At 39.1% G+C, this 25,202-nt stretch overlaps 1 protein-coding gene across 2 annotated transcripts in view; it reads right to left on the bottom strand.

The window, feature by feature from the left end:
* Nucleotides 1–594: 594 nt before the first annotated feature.
* Nucleotides 595–25,202, bottom strand: part of LOC124715014 (MLX-interacting protein) — a 377,416-nt gene continuing 352,808 nt past the window's right edge. For both annotated transcript variants that reach the window (XM_047243067.1, XM_047243069.1), the window contains one exon: nt 595–2,153. The gene's annotated coding sequence lies outside the window, so the exon portion shown is untranslated. The remainder of the gene's footprint in view (nt 2,154–25,202) is intronic.

Genomic DNA, 25,202 nt, shown 5'->3' with positions numbered 1-25,202 from the left:
ACACAATTGTGAATTTAAGTATTTAAACATCAACTTATAAAACAATGATGCCAGTTTATGGCTCTGAAGTCCCTAGTATCAATCTTGTTTAAAAAGTGCATTTGGAGATAAATTACTACTCTGATCAGTTAACCATGGACAGTGGTGCCACAAAGAACTATGGAAAATTTAAGGAACAAAGCTCATTCATCTGGAGATGGTCTCATAACACGAAATAAGAAAACCTGTTTAAGAAAATATGCACAAATCCATGTTATTGCTCGCACAGGTGATAAAATAAAAAAGCTTCTTTTTAAACTGAATTTACAGTAACAGTATGTAGAGTGATGAATCTTGATCTGTTTATTTCTCTTGCTTGAATATGATGTATGATATATGCATCTCTTCAGATCTGAAGCTATATGTGTTCCAACCTTTTTAACTTTGTCAAAAATATGAACAACTGAGTTCTTGCTATCCTCAGTTTTACAGGACTATTTTTATATCAATTTGCAACAGCACTGGAAAAAGGGAGAGGGGAGGGGGGGGGGGGGGGCGAGAGAGAGAGAGAGAGAGAGAGAGAGAGAGAGAGAGAGAGAGAGGGGGGGGGGGGGGGACAGTCATGCGTTGAGAGTACTACATGGAATTTCAAAAAATGTGATTTCATCTTGAAAAACAATAAAGAGTTAAAGTGAATTATAAATCTTGTGACAAAATGGGCTGTCTAATAATAGCTGACTTCTACATTAACATTTTTTAGTCATTACATTAAGATACAAGTAATGGCATAGAGGCATGTCACAGTTATTGAGATAATGCTTTAAATTTCAGTTTTCATTATGGAGTAAATAAAGCTGGCAATAAATGAGTACTGTATAGATCAATTACGTGCCTGACTTCACTGCACCAGCAACCATCCACACAACAAATTTTGCTGCTGATAAACTCTAATCACTACTTCATGATATCACAGCACTGGCAGACTTGTTTGCATTATAAACATTTGAAATATAACAAAATCATACATCATTTATTACTCATTAGAAAAACTGAAGGTAACTAGTATATAAATCAAAACAAAACAAAAATACACAATAATTAAGACTGTTATATTTACAACCACTGTATATTTAAAAATTCCTATTTATAAAAGTAATTGAGCCATTATTTGTACATTTCAAAGTTTGAGTTCATATTTATTGTAATTATGAACGGAGACTGGGCACAACATGAACACAAATTATATAACCAGAAAGCATGGGCATAAAGGAGGCTAAGATGCAACAACTTACTTCCGCTTTGAGTTCTTCAGTTTTATATAATTACTTCAAGTTCATTATGAAAATGTGATTTGACAGAATATGACACCATACACAATTTCCGGCAACATGAAAATTAATAACTAGTTAAATGTTGGATAAAAGTAGTGCCTGGTGTTAAAATAATTTTGTTATGCCTAAAGAACAGCATGGCACAGAGATCAATGACAGGCCATAACATATCATTTATGCAATGCAATCATTTGCACAGATAAAATTAAAGGCAATGTAACTCTACCATTTCAAGAGTGGAACTTCTTTCACTGCAAGAAAATTCAAGGTATTGACATAATTAAAAAAGATTATAAAAATATAATGACCATGGCTTACAAGTTTTATACTGTGATTGTGATGCAGTACTAATGATATAATGATTTATCTTCTATAAGTAACAGTGAAAGACAGTTACTGTTCCCTTCATAAGAGAAAAAAAGTTCTAAATCATCAGAAACACTCCTATCAAATACTTGCTTATGAAACTTGATCAACGAAAAGACTCTTTAAAGACGGACCAGACAATCACATCATAACCACATTATGTTGTTGGCTACTTCAAACTTCTCACAGAAGTTACTAATGCCAATACAGATACCAATAAACACAAGTCATGAAACTGTTTATGAACTGCCGACATTTTACTGTTGAGGGTCAGTCTGGAGGCAGCTAAAAATTAGTAGAATTCTTTACACATAACAAACTCCAAGCACATTTGCTTTGATTCTTTCATACTTCTCCCCCACTTTTTGCTGATATGTAGCAAGCAGGTGAATAAATAACGGAAATAATCAGGTATCTTGAGTAAGTACTGTCTCTTCTCACATACATTCTTCCATGCAGTAGCTTGACAGCACTCCACTGCAATGCACAGATAGAGAGAGAAGATTATTATAATTAGACTCAATGAAGTAATAATGAATACACGTTCTCATACAACATGCCAACACAAGCGAGATCTTTAATGCAGAACATAACAAGTAATTGAATTTATGAAATGTAAATGTCTTTGGAAGTAACACACCTGAAGGACTCAGTGTTTTTGTATGAAAGAGAAATACAAAAAGAACTAGAGAACTAATTTCAAGATTCATAATTTTAAAATATTGCATCAAACTGTACAATAAACATCACAAAACCAGAAACATAGATGTGTTACAAGCTGTTAAGGTAACAAATAAGTTCATTACAAGTGAATATAAGCTAAAGGATAGATAACAGGCTATAACAAAATGGGATAAAACACAGTTTCATGTTATTACAGTTATGAACATAATGATGAAAGAGTAGTATATTTGCCTTCTGCATACCTATGGGGGTACTTCAGGACCCCAACATGACTATTTTATTATTTGTAGCTGTTTGAAATAGTTTACATTTTTTGGTACCCCGCTTGGGATTCCGTGTGACAAGAAAACAAACATGTATAAATGCACATTGTGGAAAGTTATGTTAGTAAAAGTGTGACATTAATATTTTAATTTTTCACGAATTGTTGTGGGTAATAATGCTCACTCAAATAATTTTGTCTGTTAGACATTTACTTCAGTTCTGTTGCCGTAGCACATTGTTTTGTGAAATGAACTTGTCAAAACAGGTAAAGTTACAGAAGAGATACAATTTACACAATGAAGGAGATCTCCAGAAGAAGTACTTTAAATAACAGGAGCAGAATTGGAACCAGGAGATAACGATGTGGAGTCTGTGTGTTCAAAAATGGAAAACAATGTGGAAGAAATGGACATGGTTGAAAATGTTATTGAAGGAAGGACAATGAAGAAGTGACATAGATACATACATACATACATACATACATACATACATACATACATTTATCCTTCTTCCATAGATCATGAATACTACATTTCATAATGATGTGGAACGTGTCACTTTAACATCAGTTTTCAAATTAATGATATGAATATAATAGAGGGAAATATTCCACGTGGGAAAAATATATCTAAAAAGAAAGATGATGAAACTTACCAAACAAAAGCGCTGGCAGGTCGATAGACACACAAACAAACACAAACATACACACAAAATTCTAGCTTTCGCAACCAATGGTTGCCTCGTCAGGAAAGAGGGAAGGAGAAGGAAAGACAAAAGGATATGGGTTTTGGGAGAGGGTAAGGAGTCATTCCAATCCCGGGAGCGGAAAGACTTACCTTAGGGGGAAAAAAGGACAGGTATACACTCACACACACACACATATCCATCCACACATGCACAGACACATGTGTGGATGGATATGTGTGTGTGTGCGAGTGTGTACCTGTCCTCTTTTCCCCCTAAGGTAAGTCTTTCCGCTCCCGGGATTGGAATGACTCCTTACCCTTAAAACCCATATCCTTTTGTCTTTCCTTCTCCTTCCCTCTTTCCTGACGAGGCAACCATTGGTTGCGAAAGCTAGAATTTTGTGTGTATGTTTGTGTTTGTTTGTGTGTCTATCGACCTGCCAGCGCTTTTGTTTGGTAAGTTTCATCTTTTTAGATATATAACATCAGTTTTCTTTACACAAAATAATTAATTAATTAATTTTTTTACAGTTACTACTTCATATCTAAGAATTCATCTATTGAGTAGAAGAAGTTGTCATTCAGAAATTCTTTTAATCTGCTTTTTAATGTTGGTTGGCTATCTGTCAGACTTTTAATACTATTTGGCAAATGACCAAAGATTTTTGTGGCAGCACAATTCACCCCTTTCTGTGCCAAAGTGAGATTTAATCCAGACAGTGAACATCATCCTTTCTTCTAGTGTTGTAGCTATGCACTTCGCTGTTATTTTTGAATTGGGATAGTATATTAATGACAAATTTCATAAGTGAATATATCTATTTCGAAGGTACTGTGAATATCCCAAGTTCCTGATGATATTCAAACAATGGAGAGACCTCCACACACTAACAAATTGGAATTATGTGACAGTCAATGTACAAACAACCTAGTACGAATCAGGAAGAGTATATTTTGTCTACGAGGCTTGGCTTTAAAATAACAGGACTGATTCTGTTGGAGATTAAGTACGCATGCACAAAAGATGAACGACCAATAACTCTAAAGCATGAAGCCTTCTCAGCCAAATGCGGCACCTCTGAAGTCTGTAGACAAATCATTGTGGCTGTGGCCTTTGTATATGTACAAGCTGTTATTTTGCCTTGCCAGAAAAATGATAGGTGTAATAACAGAGCAACAAATTGTCATGAAGTTTCACATGAAACTTGGAAAAACTGCTACTGATACCTAATCTTTACTAAAAGAAGGGTATGGTAAAGACTGTTTACTTCAAGTTTCTGAGTGGTTCACGCGTTTCCAAGGTGATCGAGAAGACGTTTAAGATAACTCATGCCTGAGATGTCCTTCAACATCAAAAACTGACGAAAATATCGAAAAAGTCTGTAATCTGATTCAATCTGACTCTTGGTTGAGTATCTGATCAAATGTTGAAATTGTAGGACTTAATAAAGAATGCGTAAGGCAAATAACTAATTTAACATGAGAAAGGTGTGTGTGAAACTACTGCTGAACATTTGCATGATCGAAGAAAGAGATGCTCATGAAAATGTTTGTATTGACACTTTGCATACCACTGAAAATGATACTAATTTCTTGGAAAGACTGATAACATGTGATGGATCCTGGTTTCTCACTTATGATCCTGAAACGAAGTGCCAGTCCATGCAATGGAGGGCCCAACTTAACCAAGAGCAAAAAATGCTTGAATGTGCAAATAAAGATTTGATGAGATGCTGATTGATTTTTTTTTTCCAATATTGATGGAATTGTGTATTTTCACTGGGCCCCTGAAGGTCAAACAATTAATCAATATTACTCTCTTGAGATTCTTGTTCAACTTAATGAGAAAATAAGAAAAAACATGACCCAAATTGTGGAAGAAAGAGACATGGGATCTGCATCAAGAGGATACACCGGCTCATATCATATTGTCTGTTATGAGGTTTCTACCGAAATACAGCATCCCTGTGTTAGAGCACCAACCCTATTTGTCTGACCTAGCACTACATGAATTTTATCAATTCCCCAATATCAAATCTGCATTAAAAGGAATGAGATGTCAATCTGTTGAAGCAGTGAAAGAAGTGGCACATATTATCAATGAGTACACAGATGAAGACATCCCACGCTGTTTCCAACAATGGAAAATTCTTATAAAATGTTAAATGGATAGAGGAGGGAAGTATATTTGGAGTGACAATAAATAAATGTAAATGTTTTTGAAATAAAATGTTTTATAGCAATAGTTCGATTATTTCACAGCCACACTTCATACATCTAGCGGTCTCACAATGACTTCCAGGAGTGTGTCTTCGATTATTGAGACTTTCATGTTTTTCATTACACCTAAAATAGTGGACAAACTAGTAAAATATACAAAACAAAAAGCAGATACAATTTATAACCTATGGAATGTGACTCGTCCTTCTAACAAACTTAAGTTGATACCAACAAGTGCAACAAAAATGTTTAGTTTCATAGGGCTCGTTGTAATTATGGGAACATGAAAACCTAAAAGACATTGATTTTTTATGTTATGGTCCAGGGAAATATATCCAGTTTCATTTTTGACAAATAGATTTTTTGAACTTCTTTCTTACATTAGATATGATGACAGGACTACTAGAGAGGAACAGAGACAAATGGACAAATTTTGTGCATTTAAAGAAATATTTACGACTTTTACACAGGAATGTTGGGTATCCAAATAGTCATTTGACAGTGGATGAGCAACTGGTAGCTTTTCATGGGAAATGCCCATATAGGGTTTACATGAAGTCCAAACCAGCTAAGTAAGGCACAAAAATTTGGGCCCTCTGCGATGTTGAATCTCTGTATGCTTTCAACTTGCATGTCTTGCAGGTATACACAGGGATAGAAAGATCTATGGGAAATAATCAGGGTGCTAGATTTGTAATGTACCTTATGTCGCCTATGGTTCTACATCGTAACGACCTGATGAGCGGTCTGCTGATCACACGCCCCTCCTATTTGCATCCTCAGCTGAGGATGACACGGAGGTCGGATGGTCCCGATGGGCCGCTTGTGGCCTGAAGACGGAGTGCTTTTGTGCTACTACAACAGACAACTTCTTTACAAGTGTTCCACTTGTACAGAAGCTCTTCAAACTAGGGCTTAATTTCACTGGTACTCTTAGAAAAAACAAGCCTGATATCCCATTTGAACTTCAACTATTGCCACTGAAACCAAAATTTTCATCTCTGTTTGCATTCACTGAAAATCTAACCATAGTATCATATGTGTCTAAAAAGAACAAGGTAGTAATCCTTTTGAGTTCTGAACATCATGACAGTAATTGCAGCACAAAGTAGGAGGAATTCAAACCCAACATTATTCTACACTACAGTAAAACCAAAGATTCTGTTGACACAATGGACAAAATTATAAGTAAGTGGGCATGCAATACGACTACCAACATGATAGATACAGCAGCCATAAATGCATATGTTATTTGGAAGACAAAAAATTCTGACTGGGAGGTTCTTGCAAGCGACAAAAGGAGAAAACTTTTGTTGGATCTATGACAAGAACTTGTAAAGCCTCACATTAAGCAAAGACTTACACAAGGTAAAGGGCTGGGTCACATAAATGCAATTTCTGGCAAACTTTTGATTGGTGGAAACAGGGCAGGACAGAAATATAAATACAACAGTGTGCAAAACTTAAGGAGGAAAGTAACTTTCACTTGATGTGTCATTGCCAACTGACATAGCTCGATGGAATTGGACCACATGCATTGTAGTGCCAAAGAAACTGGTACTGGCATGCATATTCAAGTACAGAGATATGTAAACAGGCAGAATAGGGTGCTGCGGTCAGCAACGCCTATAAAAGACAAGTGTCTGGTGCAGTTGTTAGAGCGATTACTGTTGCTACAATGGCAGGTTATCAAGATTTAAGGGAATTTTGTGTTATAGTCGGCATACAAGTGATGGGGACACAGCATCTCCAAGGTAGCGATTAAGTGGGGAATTTTCTGTACGACCATTTCATGAATGTACTGTGAATATCAGGAATCCAGTAAACATCAGATCTCCGACATTGCTGCGGCCAGGAAAGGATCCTGTAGGAATGGGACCAACGACAGTTGAGGAGAATCACTCAACGTGACAGTAGTGCAACCCTTCCACAAATTTCTGCAGATTTCAATACTGGTCCATCAACAAGTGTCAGTGTGCAAACCAGTCAACGAAACATCATCGACATGGGCTTTTGGAGCTGAAGGCCCACTCGTGTATCCCTGATGATCGCACGAGACATAGCTTTACACCTTGCCTGGGACCGTCAACACCGACATTGGATTGTTGATGACTGGAAACATGTTGCCTGGTCAGACGAGTCTCATTTCAAACTGTATCGAGCAGATGGACGTGTATGGATACGGAGAAAACCTCATGAATCCATGATCCTGCATGTCAGCAGGGGACTGTTCAAGCTGGTGGAGGCTCTGTAATGGTGTGGGGCATGTGCAGTTGGAGTGGTATGGGATCCCTAATATGTCTAGATATGACTCCTGACAGGTGACATGTATGTAAGCATCCTGTCTGATCACCTGCATCCATTCATGTCCATTGTGCATTCTGATGGACTTGGGCAATTCCAGCATGACATTACAACATCCCACATGTCCAGAATTGCTACAGAGTGGCTCCAGGAACACTCTTCTGAGTTTAAACACTTCCACTGGCCACCAAACTCCCCAGACATGAACATTTATTGAACATATCTGTGATGCCTTGCAACGTGCTGTTCAGAAGAGATCACCATCCCCTCGTGCTCTTACAGATTTATGGACAGGCCTACAGGATTCATGGTGTCAATTCCTGCCAGCACTACATCAGAAATTAGTTGAGTCCATGCCACACTGTGTTGCGGCATTTCTGCATGCTCTTGGGGGCCCTACATGTTATTAGGCAGGTGTATCAGTTTTTTGGGTCTTCTGAGCAGAAAGAATGCATACAGTATAGTACAGATACTAACAGAAGGAAGTATGCAATGAGATGAACTGAAATGACACATATTCAAAGACAACAATTAAACTGAAGTTATTTCCTACTCAATGGGATTTAAGCCAAAGGAATGAGCAGGCCAGTCCATTTGCTGAATATCCTCTCATTCCAGGTGCTCTTTGATCTGCACTGTTTGATGGGGATGCACATTGTCATTCATAAAAATCAAATCAGAGCCGAATGCACTACTGAAAAGATGCACATGGGAAGGAATACAGTGTCATAATAACATTTACTGGAGAGACTATTGTTTTCAATGATTTGGAGATCAGTACACCCATGCAACATTATGCCTCCTAGCAGACAAACACCTGGACCACCAAAATGATCATGTTCGGTGGGTATATGCAGTGTTGTTGAATATAATAGGTTTGGTAGTCCAAGTCTTATGGGGTGGGTAGGCATAATGTTATTTCAGTGTACTGACCTCCAAAGTTTTGAACACAGGAAACTAGCAGGTAAACATTATTGTGACACGGTGCTCCAGTGCAACACACATGCTATTTGAATCATGTTCCATCTTTAGCAAAGTCCAAAGAACCACCATGAATTGCAGTGACTTTATTGTAATTATTGTATTTGAATAAAAGTGTCATTGCTGTTCATCTCATAGTATATTTCTTCCAGTTATTATACTGCATCAGTGGTGGCAGCAAGTTTCATCAAAATATGTTACTTGGCAGTGATGCATCATGTGAATGTTACTTTTATTCTTATGTTTTGCACATCAGTGGACTTTTGAAAGAATAGCCTCAGATCAAGACATCCTACTGTGACCGTAGTCACGTCATGGAGCAGCTCTGCAATAAGTTTTTCACAGCTTTTTTCATCTGAGCATGACCACCAACCAGCTGTTTATCTAACTGTAGCTAAGAGCAGAGTTGACTCCTCACTGGCAGAATATAACATGCTCGATTTCGATAGCTGCATCACAACGCAACCTGCACCATCTGGATAGTTTCAATAGCAGTTTCCACAGTTTCAATACCAGTTTCCACAAGTTACGTAGATGGGAATTGATCTTACAATACATCCCACAATCCCCTTGGCCACAATCTCCATTAGTCCTTGTTCCAACACCAATATCCACCCACAGCCCTATGCTCACCCCTTCACTCATTCCACTACTCCCATTCTCCTCTATTCTCTCTCTCTCTCTTTTTCAATTCAATCCTTTGCTTCATTACATGTCACACACAATTCTACCTGTCTGTTCCAGAGATAAGTCACCAGTTTTGTATTCCTATTCCATGCCATTGTTGTGTCTCCATCCCAGTCATTACCAACCCTTCCTTCTACCACCCCCCCTCCCCATTCCTCTCTTTTTTCCCTCACATTACTTGAAAAGTATATGTGCTTGTCTGTGTGTTTAGTGTGTGTGTGGGTGGGTGGGGGGTTCTATATTAATTGTCTCTGAAGAAGAACATTTTCCAAAAACTTAGTATCACTTTTAGTCTTGTCTTCATAACCATTGAGAACTCAATGCCTCAACTACATGTCTTCCATTATACGTATTCTACACGGGATTTGGCATTGTCATAGAAATAAAACCATGTTCATTGGAAATACAGGCAATCTGAGAAAACAGCAGTTTTCTTTAACTGATGGTGGGAAGTATTCAAGATAAAGAAGTATGGTTCCAAAATTTACTCAAGAATGGGTATCGACTTGGTTCTAATGAGGAAATAACCTTAACAGTTGACAATGACAAAATGTTCAACGGTTTGCTAAGCTACACACATATTGTATAATAAAGTTCACAAATACAGAAGGTGCACATTAGCACCTTCCACGAAGTTAAGTCTAGATGGATTTTAATATAACGTAAAAAGTCTATTTAATGAAGGGGAGTGGTTACACACCGAGATAGGAGGAGGGGAGCTGACTGACATGGAAAAAAGAAACTCTAGTACAGTGGTCAGAGCAATGAAAGACAGTAACTTGAGCAAGTCGACAAAATTGAAGCTATAGCTTCAGAGTAGCTAAAAACATTTAAGGACTAGGAGGTTATTTTATTTTGTGTCTAAATTTTATGTAACATGAAATATACCATAATATTTAGAGAAACACTATCAATACGTTTTAATGACATTAATTTTCTTTTGGACTGGTTCCACAGTCTTGTTGTATGTACAAAATGACAATATAGTTCCACTTACAGGTTGTTAGTCCAATACTGGTCAATTTCAACTTTACAGTCATTATTAAGTGGTACATGCATAAAAACCTAACTTAATTATATATATGTGCATTTAACAATATTATTAATAGGATAGATTGCTACTCACTGTGAAGATGAGACTCGAGTTACAGAAAGGCGAAATGAAAATACAGTCTTCTCACCGTGTCTGTCTGCAACTTAGTGTGTCATCTTTACAGTGGGTAGCAATGTATCCTTTTCATAAAACTGTTAGGTAAGATTTAATAATTCAGTGGATTGGTGGAATAATAATTCACTGTCATTTATGTTTTTATGAAAATGTGTAAACAGCAAATGCCCTCACAATAGGTTGGTACTTCTCAATCTGGTGTCTAGGTGATCTGCCTCTCTCCCCCAACATTTCTGAAACCTATCCGCTTTTCCGCCACGAGGGAGTTTCGAAAGTTATGCATAATTTTTCCAGTTTTAAATGCACCAAATTTTCAGCTCTTGCCAATCAGTACTAGCCAGTCATTTTGTCACATTTTAATTTAACAGTTTTCTCATATGATTTCTCATTTTGATAAAGTTACCTTCCTATGTAATTATGACACTCAAAAAAAGTGTTCTAATTAACATCTGTACAGAAATAATGACAGTTCATGCAGATCACAACTTTTTTAGCAGTTATAGATTTATTATGAAACACGGACCTTGCCAAAATGGGTGGCTTGAATACCTACCTTAACGATACAGATAGCCTTACAGTAAGTGCAGCCCTAACAGAAGGGTATTAGTGGAAAGGACAGACAAATACGTGGCTCCTGAAGAGGAGCAGCAGCGCTTTTCAGTAGGTGAAGAGGCACCACATTCAGTAATTGACTGATGTACACATCAGAGGTTGCTATTCAGGTTGCTGACTGTGTGTGAGGAGTACACAGGGATTTTTTTTAAGATTAGGCAACTCTCTGTCCAATCCAGATAATGATAGCTGTAGGTAACAGTAGCAGTGTAAGAACGAAAGAAATAACTCCCACAGGTGAGAGTATTAAAATCCTAATGGTAAATTGCCGAAGAATTTGCAAAAAAGTACCAGAGTTTGAAGCACTCATGAAAAGCAGTGAAGCTCGCATAATACTAGGTACAGAAAGTTGATTGGAACCTTAAATTGACAGCAGTGAGATTTTTGGGGAAAATTTAAGTGTACATCTTAAGGCTAGGCAAATGGGAAATGGAGGTGGTGTATTTGCCACAGTAGACAAGAAACTCAAATCCAATGAGGTAAAAACTGAAGCTTCATGTGAAATTGTTTAGGCAAGACTCACTATCTGGTGTGGACATGAAATGACAACTGGATCCTTCTATTGCCCACCAGACTCATCTGCTGATGTATCCGAAAACTTTAGAGAAAACCTCGGTACACTTGTATGTAAGTTCCTCAATCATAACTTAATCATTGGCGGAGACTTTAATCATCAAACAATTAATTTGGAAGATTACAGTTTTGTTACTGATGGTCATGATAAAGATACCCTGTGAAACTTTACTAAATGACTTCTCTGAAAACTACCTAGAACAGATAGAAACCCCACTCATGATGGAAATATACCGGATTTAATAGCAACAAATAGACCTGACCTCTCTGAGGAGATCCACATCACAACTGGGTTCAGTGACCATGATGGAGGTTTGGCAACAATGATTACCAAAGTACGAAGGACAACTAAAACAAGCAGAAAGAGATATATGTTCAGCAGATAAAAAATTGGTAGTGTCATATCTCAATGACGAACTTGAAATTTTCAGCATGGAGCAAAGCATGCAGAGGAACTTTGGCTGGGAGGTAACCTCCAAGGTATACAGCCACTGTAAAGAAACTTTTAAAGAAAGAAAGAATAATTACTGCATAATAGGCGTGAAACAAAGTGTAGGGCTATAGACAGAGAGATGCTGAATGAAACGTATTTGGCTGTCAAGAGAGCAATACGAGATGCCTTCAATAAAAACCGTAGCAGAATATTGTCAAGTGATCTTTCACAGAACCCAAAGAAATTCTGCACATATGTGAAGACTGTTAGTGGCACCAAAGTTAGTGTCCAGTCTCTAGTGAATGGGACAGGAACTGAAATTGAGGGCAACAAAGCAAAAGCTGAAATGCTTAACTCCATTTCCAAATGTTCCTTTACAGAGGAAAACTCAGGAGAATTGTCCCAATTTAATCCTTGCACCACTGTAAAGATGAATGTAATAAGTATTAATGTCAGGGGTGTTGAGAAACAGCTGACTTCGTTAAAATTGAACAAAACTCCAGGTTCTATACTGAATTTGCAGCTGAGTTAACTCCTCTTCTAACTATAATCCATGGTAGACACCCAAACAAAAAACTGTGCTACAGCTCGTTAAAAAGCACAGCTGACACCCATGTACAAGGAGGACAGTAGAAGTGATCCACTAAAACTACCATCCAATATCCTTGACACTGACTTGTTGCAGAATCTTAGAACATACTTTGAGCTGAAGCATTATGAGGAACTTTGAACAGAATGACCTAAATGCCAACTAGCACGGATTTCGAAAACATCAATCATGTGAAACCCAACTCAACTTTCCTCGTATGACATATTGAAAGCTTTCAATCTAGGCAGTCATGTAGATGCTGTATTTCTTAATTTCTAAAAACCATTTGACTCAGTACCACACCTATGCTTAATGTCAAAATAGTGATCATATTGGGTATCAAGTGACATTTGTGACTGGATTGAGGACGTTTTGGTGGGGAGGGCACGGCATGATATCTTGGATGGAGAGTTATCGTCAGATGTAGAAGTAACTTCGGGTATACCTCAGGCAAGTGTGTTGGGAACCTTGCTGTTCATGTTGTGTATTAATGACCTTGCAGACAATATTAATAGTGAAATCAGGCTCTCTGCAGATCATGCAGTTATCTATAATGAAGTACTATCTGAAATATGCTGCATAAATATTTAGTCAGATCTTCCCCAATAAGATTTCAAAGTAGTACAAAGATTGGCTACGTGCTTTAAATGTTCAGAAATGAAAAATTTTGGACTTCACAAAATGAAAAAAATTAGTATCCTATGACTATAATATCAATGAGTCATTGTTGGAACCAGCCAACTCATACAAATGCCTAGTTGTAATACTTTATAGGGATATGAAATGAAATGATCACATATGTTCAGTTGTCGGTAAAGCAGGTGGTAGAATACTGGGGAAGTGCCATCAATCTATGAAAGAAATTTTTCACAAATCACTTGTGTGACCAGATCTAAAATATTGCTCAAATGTGTAGGACTCATACCAGGTAGGCCTAACGGGGGATATTGAATGTGTACAGAGAAGGGCAGCAAAATGGTCACAGGTTTGTTTAATCTGTGGGAGAGTGTCACAATGAACTGAACTAGAAGACTCTTGAAAATATATGTAAACTATCCCTAGAAAGTCTGTTAACAAAGTTTCAAGAACTGGCTTCAAATGATTACTCTAATTTTACTGCAACCACCTATGTATCACTCACATAGGGATCGTGAGGATTAGACTAGAATAATTACTGCACACACAGAGGCACTCAAACAATCATTCTTCCTGCACTCCATATGTGAATGGAACAGAAAGAAAGCCGAATAACTGGTACAATGGGACATAACCTCTGCTATGGACTTCACAGTTGTTTGCTGAGTACAGATATAGATGTAAATGTGGCCTTGGGACATTAGCCAAAACGGTCTTGACTGTGCTTGTACTGTGAGCAGCTGAAAGCAAGGGGGCACTACAGCTGTTACTTTTCTCAAAGACATGCAGCACTTCAGTGTGATTTAGCGATGATGGCATCCTCTTGGGTAAAATAGTCTCTGATTTGGATCCCCAGACAGGGACTAGTCAGGAGGATATCATCATCAGGAAAAACAAAATTGGCATTCTACTTATCGGAGTATGGAATGTTAGGTCCTTTAATCATGTAGCGAGTTTAAAAAGTGGTATGGATAGGTTTAAGTTAGATGTAGAGGGAATTAGTGAAGAGTGGTGGCAAGAAAAACAGGATTTCTGGTCAGGTGAGTATATGGTTATAAATATAAAATCAAATAGGGAAGGGTCAACCTAATAATGAATGAGAAAATAGGAATGTAGGTAACCCAAAATAGACATGAAGCCAAAGCTCCTCGCTTTCATATACCCGTTACCTCCGCAGATAAAGAGACTGAAAGAATGTATGAAGAGATAAAAGAAATTAATTAGATAGTTAAGGAAGACAAAAATTTAATTGTGATGGGACACTGTAATTTGATAGTAGGAAAAGAAAGAGAAGAACAAATAATATGGACTGGTGGGAAGGAATGAATGAGGAAACCATCTGGTAGAATTTTGCACACAGCTTAATTTAATCATAGCTAACACTTGGCTTAAGAATTATGAAAGAAAGCAGTATGTGTGGAAGGGAGCCGGAGACACTGGAAGTTTTCAGACTGGTTATATAATAATAAGGCAGTAATTTCAAAACCAGATTTTAAACTAAGACATATCCAAGGGTAGATGTGAACTCTGAACACAATTTATTGGTTGTGAACTGCAGACTAAAACTACAGAAACTGCAAAATAGCAGGAAACTAAAGAAATGGGACCTGGATATATTTAGGAACCGAAGGTTGTTGAAGAGTTTCACATGGAGCATTAGGTGGTGATGGGCTGTAACAACGGAAAGGAATATGGCAGAAAACAAATGGGTAGCTTTGTGAAATGCAGAGCATCACACGGGTAAAATGGCAAGACTAGTACAAGTTCTTGCAGATATTGATACTTAGGAGATATTGATTTAAGTGGTGAAAGGAGAAAATATAAAAATACAGCAAATGAAGGAGGTGAATAGAAATACAGACAGCTTAAAAAATGAGTTTAACAGAAAGTCAAAATGGCTAAACAGGAATGGCTAGAGGACAAATGCAAGGCTGAAGAAACATGCATAACTACGAGAAATATAGATGCTGCCTAAAGGAAAATTAAAAAGAGACCTTTGGTGAAAAAAGAAGCAATTATGTGAATATCAAGAGCTGAAAAAAGCAGCAGTTGTGTGAATATCAAGAGGTGAGATGGCAAGCCAGTACTAAGCAAAGAAGGGAAGCTGGGAGCTGTGGTGGTGATTTTAAATATAAAGTGACTCAATTATGTGATTATTAGTCATTTAGTTCTCACTTGCCATCCAAGAATATAAGTATGAGACTTTTTTCGTCCCTCTCTTTGTCTAATAGTAATTAATGAATGGATAACTAGCTTCTGAAAATTTTATTGTCAAAATATTACACCAAAATCATTGCGTAAAAATTAAAATGCAAACCTAATATGTGTAGACAGTATCATTGTTCTCTGATGACACCTGCAATCTCTCTGCACCACCAAGGAACATGTTTCTGTCTACAATGGCCTTAAGAGAATGATGTTGTGTTATTCACAATTTGGATGATCATTTCTATTGCATTTTTTACTACTTAATTGACCCTCTTCTCTGTATTTAATGTGATATGCACTTTAGCAATGAAAGTATTCCAGTTGGCTATTCACAGTGAGGAATGTCACAAACAACTGATTTGGTGCAAATTCGGGACCAATGAGTATCACACACGATGTCAAGAATGTCTGCTGGGTCTTTGGAGTGTAGTTATGACTTCACATTGTCAAATCTGTTTTAGAATAGGTGCCATAGACATACTGAAATGTTTTGGCACTCCCAAATTTATTAGACAGAGATCAATGTCTAAGAATAGTGTCTCCAGTAGTTGCTTTCTACGAGTCAAGTCATGGAGCATCATCACCACATCCATTTATTCCAGCCAGAAAAATCTGCAGTGGCGGAATATTGTCCTATGGAAGGACATAAAATGCTTTATGATGAGACACAAGTGGTAGCCCCTGCGTCACAGTATTGGGACTGTGTAGTGAAAGAAGCCATTGAAATCTGGCTTCTGACAATATTATAAACAGAGATAAGGGGTAGCCTTTAAGTAAGAGTTGGAACCCAGTTCTGTTTGACATTAACAAACAACGGTCCTTGTCTCGGTCTTCAAAAACTGTCAATTAGGGTTTGATATCGATTTATTGTTTTCATGAGCTTTCACCACCGGTGCGCTGTTGTGTCTGTTGCTAGAGGGTGGTTATTTTCGTGCACGCACGATGGTCCAACGGTCGGTGTATAAAGGAGCTGCCGCGGCATGTTTGACTTCAGTTCTGGCGAGATAGTGCGACGGCCTACTCACCTGAAGATGGCGGCCAGGTGGACCGCCGAAATATTGTGTCCAGATGACGAGATGTTCCGGCTGGAGACCCGATATGAATACAATGAATTATTATGCTGGAAAGTTTACGGAGCCATTTCCATATGTTCATTATGTGTTTATCTTATTTTTGTGATATATATTATATGCTCTAGTATTAGGAAGGTGGTCTTCTAAAAGTCTCGATTCTTGTATTTCTGTACATACTGTGAGATACTTCGTGATTAATTGTAAATTTTTTGCAGGTAGAAATAGCAACCATTTCATTTCCATTGTAAAATCATTGAAAAGGCATTGATGTGGTCAGCGAAAATGAAGGTGAACTATGTTGAACTGCAGAGTGTTCCAATGCCTCCTGTCCACAGAATCTTGTATTGTCAAGGAAAGTTTCGGTTACATCAGAACAGATTAATCAGATCTTTGTTTTTTTTTCCCCTGTCTGTTTCCTTCTTTTTCTCTTTTTGGTGTTTCCTTTTGTGTAATTTTTCAAGTTGTAGGTCCTGGTAAGAAGATGATCAGTGTCTTAGCCTCGTTTAACCTTATTTTGGGAGGAAGAAGCTGTGGAGTGAGTCTTTTCCTCTTGTGCTGTCAGAGGGCTATGAAGTGTCCTCCTGCTGTATTTGCTGAGAGCCTCTTGCTGGCTTCATTGGTACGTAACGTGACTAAAGTGTTCAAGATTGTGCAGCAGAGGATATTCCTCCTTTGTGCTGATGAAATCTAATTGGTTCATCACTGTAAAAGTAACTCCTCTTATTCTAGCACACACCAGTGGTTGAATAAATTATTTCCGTCTCAATCTACATCTACATCTACATGGATAGGACACATTCTGTGGCCAACAAATTGTATATTTGGCATGGGAATAAGTGTGAGAGGTAAAAATCAATCTTCTGGCTTGCCCTCTTTCCATGTGGCAGCCAGGGAGGGAAAGCAGTTAGATTGTGACTGTCCACATTGAAATATCAATACCAATCTGTTGAGATGCCCAGATCAATATGGCCATTGTATGACTTAGTTCAATGTGTTCCATGTGATACAACCTACTCTGATCAAGGGCTTTCTCCACTGGTGCCATCCAACTGCAACGAAGGTCATCTGGATGATGGCCATTGCTGGAAGTCCTGACGCCCCAAAAAGATGAGCATCTACTCATGGTATATGTGAGGAGTGCAGGGATCTAAAGGGTATAGAACAACCTCATTACAGCGGCTACCTTAAGGCATTCCTCCGGACTCAGAATCCACACTACAGAAAAAAATTAGAAAATGTAGGTCAAATCCAAAAGAGGAACAAAAGTTACTTAAGCCAAAAAGAGATGTAAAGTAAATGGATACAAGTATAACCAAAGGAAAGCAGAATCTAGAGATGTAGCTCAGTTGACATCAAAGACTGCCACCAAGGGGTAGAGGGTAAGAGAAGTAAGGATAGTCAGAGATGGGAGACTGCACACAGGAAAGGAAGTTAATGCTGCAGTAGTTTGGGTCTAATGCCCACCAAGAAAATACGAAAGAATTGTGGGGTCCTGAAGGGAAGGTAGAAGGAGTAAATACTGGGTCTGTATTAAGGGAACAAATTTGAGGACAATATTATAGAAGGAGAAGAAGAAGCAGGTGAAGATGAGATAGGGTATATGACACTATGAGAAGAATTTGACAGACTGAAAGACATAAGTGGAAAAAAAAGGCCCCTGGAGAACGTGATGTTCCTGCAAAATTACCGAGCCCCTTGGGAGAGCCAGTCACAAAAAAATTATTCTACCTGATTTGCAAGATACAAGGTGCTAACCAAATGTTCCCTGATTGTATGAGTAGCTTGTGGAGTCCAGCTAATACAACAAAATACCTCTAGATGGTACCTCATACATCCTTTTGAGTTATTTAGCAGCTCAAGTAGCTTTGGGCTAGATGGTCACATTTAGTTTTTATGCATATTTCCCCATTCTCATGTTTTGTGTAACTTGCAAATTTGATGATTGCAGGTGTCTGGGAACCATGTATATGCATAAACTTTGTGTTTTAGACTTGGGAAAAACCGCTACATAAGCACATTATATGCTGAAGCAAGCATTTAAGGAGGTTGCCTTAGGTCACACTCAAACTTACATTTGTCTTAAAATGTTTTCAAGATGGCAGAACACTGTTTGATGATGATACCCATTCAGTACAGCTGTCAACCAACATTACTCCTCAAAATGTTGCTGCCGTTCCAAATACGACGCTGGAAGATCATAGGCAGACCATTCAGTAGATATGCATTGTCACAGGGCTGTCTTACAGGAAGTGTTAGAGGATTTTATCTGGTGAAAGTGGTGCACAGCAAATGGTTCCTCCGTCACGACAATGCGAGGTCACACACACTGCATTGGTCACCCAGGACTTTATGGCAGCAAACAAAATGACAGGTGTTCCTCATCTGCAAGTCACTTTTTTTTATTCCTTGGAATGAAGCTCAAGTTAAAAAGCCAAATTTTTCACACACCTGAGAAGATTAAAACAGAATTACAAATTGTAATAACAGGCTCATAAAAAATTCATTTCAAGAAGCTTTCAGTTTATGGTAAAAATGATAGGAGCAGTGTATGGCACCCCCAACGCAACTACTCGAATGTGATAGTGATAAGTAAGATCAAGGTGTATTCTGGTAATTTTTGTGCAGCACTTTGTATATGCCACAGGAAAACCATCCTCAAGTTTCAAGAAGAATGTAATGATTCCTGTTTCACAGAAGGTAGATACTGACATATGGGAAGACTACTAAACCAAAAGTTTAATAAGTCATAGTTGCAAAATAATGACATGAATTATTTACAGAAGAACAGAAAAGCTTGTAAAAGCCACCCTGGGGAAGATCAAGTTCGATTTTGGAAAAATGAAGAACACAAGAGGCGATACTAACTCTATGGCTCACATTAGAAAATAGATTGAATAAAGACAAATTTACATTTATAGCATTTGTAAACTTAGAGAAAGCTTTAGACAGTGTTGACTGAACTACACTCCTGGAAATTCAAATAAGAACACCGTGAATTCATTGTCCCAGGAAGGGGAAACTTTATTGACACATTCCTGGGGTCAGATACATCACATGATCACACTGACAGACCCACAGGCACATAGACACAGGCAACAGAGCATGCACAATGTCGGCACTAGTACAGTGTATATCCACCTTTCACAGCAATGCAGGCTGCTATTCTCCCATGGAGATGATCGTAGAGATGCTGGATGTAGTCCTGTGGAACGGCTTGCCATGCCATTTCCACCTGGCGCCTCAGTTGGACCAGCGTTCGTGCTGGACGTGCAGACCGCGTGAGACGACGCTTCATCCAGTCCCAAACATGCTCAATGGGGGACAGATCCGGAGATCTTGCTGGCCAGGGTAGTTGACTTACACCTTCTAGAGCACGTTGGGTGGCATGGGATACATGCGGACGTGCATTGTCCTGTTGGAACAGCAAGTTCCCTTGCCGGTCTAGGAATGGTAGAACGATGGGTTCGATGACGGTTTGGATGTACCGTGCACTATTCAGTGTCCCCTCGACGATCACCAGTGGTGTACGGCCAGTGTAGGAGATCGCTCCCCATACCATGATGCCGGGTGTTGGCCCTGTGTGCCTCGGTCGTATGCAGTCCTGATTGTGGCGCTCACCTGCACGGCGCCAAACACGCATACGACCATCATTGGCACCAAGGCAGAAGCGACTCTCATCGCTGAAGACGACACGTCTCCATTCGTCCCTCCATTCACGCCTGTCGCGACACCACTGGAGGCGGGCTGCACGATGTTGGGGTGTGAGTGGAAGACGGCCTAACGGTGTGCGGGACCGTAGCCCAGCTTCATGGAGACGGTTGCGAATGGTCCTCGCCGATACCCCAGGAGCAACAGTGTCCCTAATTTGCTGGGAAGTGGCGGTGCGGTCCCCTACGGCACTGCGTAGGATCCTACGGTCTTGGCGTGCATCTGTGCGTCGCTGCGGTCCGGTCCCAGGTCGACGGGCACGTGCACCTTCCACCGACCACTGGCGACAACATCGATGTACTGTGGAGACCTCACGCCCCACGTGTTGAGCAATTCGGCGGTACGTCCACCCGGCCTCCCGCATGCCCACTATATGCCCTCGCTCAAAGTCCATCAACTGCACATACGGTTCACGTCCACGCTGTCGCGGCATGCTACCAGTGTTAAAGACTGCGATGGAGCTCCGTATGCCACGGCAAACTGGCTGACACTGACGGCGGCGGTGCACAAATGCTGCGCAGCTAGCGCCATTCGACGGCCAACACCGCGGTTCCTGGTGTGTCCGCTGTGCCGTGCGTGTGATCATTGCTTGTACAGCCCTCTCGCAGTGTCCGGAGCAAGTATGGTGGGTCTGACACACCGGTGTCAATGTGTTCTTTTTTCCATTTCCAGGAGTGTATACTCAAAGTGAAACATGGTCAACACAGAGTTCAGACAAAAAGAGAATACAAGTTTCTGAAATGTGGTGCTACAAAAGAATGCTGAATATTAGATGGGTGGCTAGAATAACAAATTAGGTGGAATTGAATTGAACTGGTGGAAAAGAAGTGCCTGGTACAACTGGACTAAACAAAGGAATTGATGGATAGGACACATTCTGCGGCCAACAAATTGTATATCTGGCATGGGAAGAAGTGTGAGATGTAAAAATTGTAGAGGGAGACCAAGAGACCAATACAGTAAGTAGGTTCAAATGGAAGTAGGTTGCAGTACTTATTCAGAGATGAAAAGGGTTGTGCATGATAGACTAAGGTGGAAAGCTGCATAAAGCCAGTATTTGGGCTGAAGATACAATAATAAACGTTCCAGTTTATGTGAGAACTCTTCATATGTGAGAGACACAAGAAAAACTGAAGAATTACATCAGATAAGGTCAGGCACCACATTACACTAAAATACTGTAGCGCATAAAAATTCAGCACTATGCTCTAGTTCAGCAGTTCTTCAAAGACCACTACAGATCTTAAGAGTTTTGTGATGGATGTGCAACTGCACCAACAAATAATAATGTGTAATTCTTATGCTGACCTCAACTAGCAGGCTTTTAAAAAATATATGAGGTCTGTTCAAAAAATTTCAGAACTTTGTCAACAAAATTGTTCTACACTTTCCTTTTATTTATTTTGCACTGTCTTCTTTGAAATACTCTCTTCCGCAATTGATACACCGATCCCAGTTCTGTTTCCACTTCCAGAAACAGTCTTGGTATGCCTCATGCCGGATCACGCGAATTTCCTTTTATCTCGTCTATTGTTGCAAATATTCGTCTTTTCAGGGGAGTTTTCAAGTGTACATAGGATGAGGCAGCACAGTGATTTTATTGTGAGGCAAGAACCATGAATCGTCCTGCCACATTTCAGGCTGTTTCATTGTCACATTTTCTTGTACGTGTCACAACACATCCCGACAGTACCAGCAATTGTCAGTTTGTCCTTGCGGCATGAATTCATGAAGAATTAATCCTTGAAAATCTACGAAAACTATCAGCGTGGCTTTGACATCTAACCTGACCTGATGAGCTGCTTTTTGGTCTTGGAGAACCTTTCCCAGGCCATTGTGAAGACTGAACCTCGATCTCAACAGCATAACCCTAGACCCCACACCTCGTCACCAGTTATGATTCTCTTAAGGAACATCTCGTTCTCATTTGCATGATCCAAAAGCTCTTTACAGATTGTGAGGCGATGGTCTTTCTGTTCTTGACTCATGAGCCATGGGACAAACTTGGTGGCAACAAGATGCGTTCTAAGTTGCTGTGTCAAGACTTCATGACATGATCCAACTGAAGTGTTACATTTTTCTGCAATCTCTCAGACAGTCAGGTAGATCTTGGAAATATCACACAGAACCATGGGTCAGGGGAGACTTACCACACAGGATGAGACGGAAAGACAGACTGTTGGGGACTGCACTGGATGATATTTGAAAACCTGAGAGCTCTTAGGTTTTCAAATCTTGCCGATGCAGTCCCCAACAATCAGTCTTTTCTTCTCATCCCATCGGGTAAGTCTCCCCTGACCCATGGTTCTGTGTGACTTTTCCGAAATCTACTCCTTTTCCTAAACCTTTCCAGTCCTTTTCCTTCACCCCTCTTCCTTCCCCTACAACCCTTCTGCCTGAAGAAGAAGCTAATGGCTCCAAACGCTAGCCTAATTATACCTTCCTTTTGTGCATGTGTTCTGCCACTGCTTGGTGAGCAGATTTTTTTATCCATCCAATTAAATTATTTTGTCAAATATTCATTATTTTCATTGTTATAAACCTTTTTGTCAGTGCTTTCCACAAAACATGAGTCATACAAAGATTAGGACAAAGCTCCAAAGGCCCATTATCTGACAATGTGAGTACAGTGAATGTTTAGTGAGCACGTAACTGTATATTTTTGGGCTGCTTCAGCACAAGACGCATTAGAAGTAATGATACTGTTCGTCACTACCTACACATGCGAGACAGCAGCTTCTGTGATAGTTAAAATGAAAAATAAATACATTTCAAAAAGATTGAGCTATATTTTACAATAAAACTTCCAGGAATTCAATACGATATTAACATCCCTGTTGATGAGCTGTCCTATACTACCCACCTGAACATTTCTATGGAATACTTGGTTTAAAAGTCCAAGTAGACCTATAGAAATAAAATGCCTGAGAAACAGGCTATCTAAGCTTCTTTATGCATTTAGAGACATTCCTGATCAGAATAAAAGTAGTTAATTAGAAACCTGTAAAAACGGTCGGCACGTAGCTCAATACACACAGATTTTTTTTGACAGTAAAGCCTGAAAAATTTTCCACCTCACCACACGCAATATGAATGCAATATAAAAATTCACTACCAAGTACACTAATGTTCATGAAAACTGCTGCAGGATTACAGAGTTGTACACAGTCATTTATTGAGAATTCAAAGTCATGTGAAGCCCCCATGTGCTGCAATCAGAGCCTCTCAATTTCATGGCATGGAATCAACAAGGGCCTAGATACATTGCTGGGGATCTCCCTCTGTGCAGTTTGCATTTGAGTCTACAAAGCATCGACAATGCTAGTATGACAACAAGTTGCTGATCAACAAAATATGCCTGACATGTTCAATGGGTGACTTGACAGGCAAATCTGTAGGCCAAGAAGGTCATTACATTTCTTGCCACGGATGACCAGGAATCTTCCTGCTGAAATATACCCTATGTAGCTGCATGAATGAGTAACTCTGGCTCTAAAACAATAACACAGTGGCTGCTGTTCAGAATGCTCTCCATACATAATGATAGAGCAGACAGCAGGCTGTATCTAAAAGGCACCCCAATACAACACTCTTAGTACGTTTGTTGTGACACTGAACATTGCAGGTTGCCACACTGTGATCACCACAATGGTGTCTAAAACATGCATGGTCACACCTGCAGGACAGTATGAAGTCATACTTGTCTGTAAACAAAATATATTTTACCAGTTATCAATGCCATCTGATTTGTCACTCTGAACCATAGAAGTTGATGAAATAGTATGTGTGCCATAGTCCAAATCACAGCAGATGGTGTGAACACCGAGTTTAGAAGTGTCTGCACCTGTTGCAGTACGCCATTGTAAAGCCAACAGTGGCAATGAAGATGTACATCCATGACTACAGTCACATGAGGTGATTGTCATTCCATGTCACGCTCACACTGTGTGACGCAGTATCCATTCATTTCTTGTACCCACTGATTCCCAAAACCAGTAACATCGTAATAGCTCAAGCTCATTAACAGGACAAAAAATCTATTCCCTCAGAGATCTGTTATTGTGATGTATTGAGGCTCATCTTCATGCTGATAGTGGCCCACTTCAAATTTCAAATTAAGTAATAAATATGCAATTTGATATAGGTATTTTGGAGTGTCAGACAAAGTTTTGTATTTTTATCCACTTTTGCTAGATACTAACGTACTAAATGTTGACAATGTGAACTACAGAGACAATGTGAACTACAAAAAACAGAGAGAGAGAGAGAGAGAGAGAGAGAGAGAGAGAGAGAGAGAGAGAAAGCAGTTAAATTGTGCTCTTTCATGCAAATGTGTTTTGGAATAGTTTTAACTGACTTTCACACTACCCTTATATTCTACAGTTGTAATTTTATCAGCAGAAACTGGTTTCAAGGTTTTCAGTCAACTGAATATATTTTAAAAGAACTCTAACATATTAACTGTACTTCTGAAAAATGTCACAACACAAAAATGATTGTACGTGGAATATGGTGTTACAGTGAGCCAACTGATTTTATGCCACAATCACAGACAAGAGCTTATTGCCCTTATTTATTTTCTTTGAACAGCGAGAGGTTTTAGCTGGAAATACAGAGTGGAGCAGAGGAAACACATGTTTTTCACAACTGAATAACTGAAACCAGGTTTTATTTAAAGAAAGTTTGCATCAGTAATAGTA

The sequence above is a fragment of the Schistocerca piceifrons genome, chromosome 1, assembly GCF_021461385.2.
Source record: "Schistocerca piceifrons isolate TAMUIC-IGC-003096 chromosome 1, iqSchPice1.1, whole genome shotgun sequence".
NCBI lineage: Eukaryota > Metazoa > Arthropoda > Insecta > Orthoptera > Acrididae > Schistocerca > Schistocerca piceifrons.
Note: the sequence above shows the minus strand (reverse complement) of the source record. Positions and strands in the feature narration are given on the sequence as shown.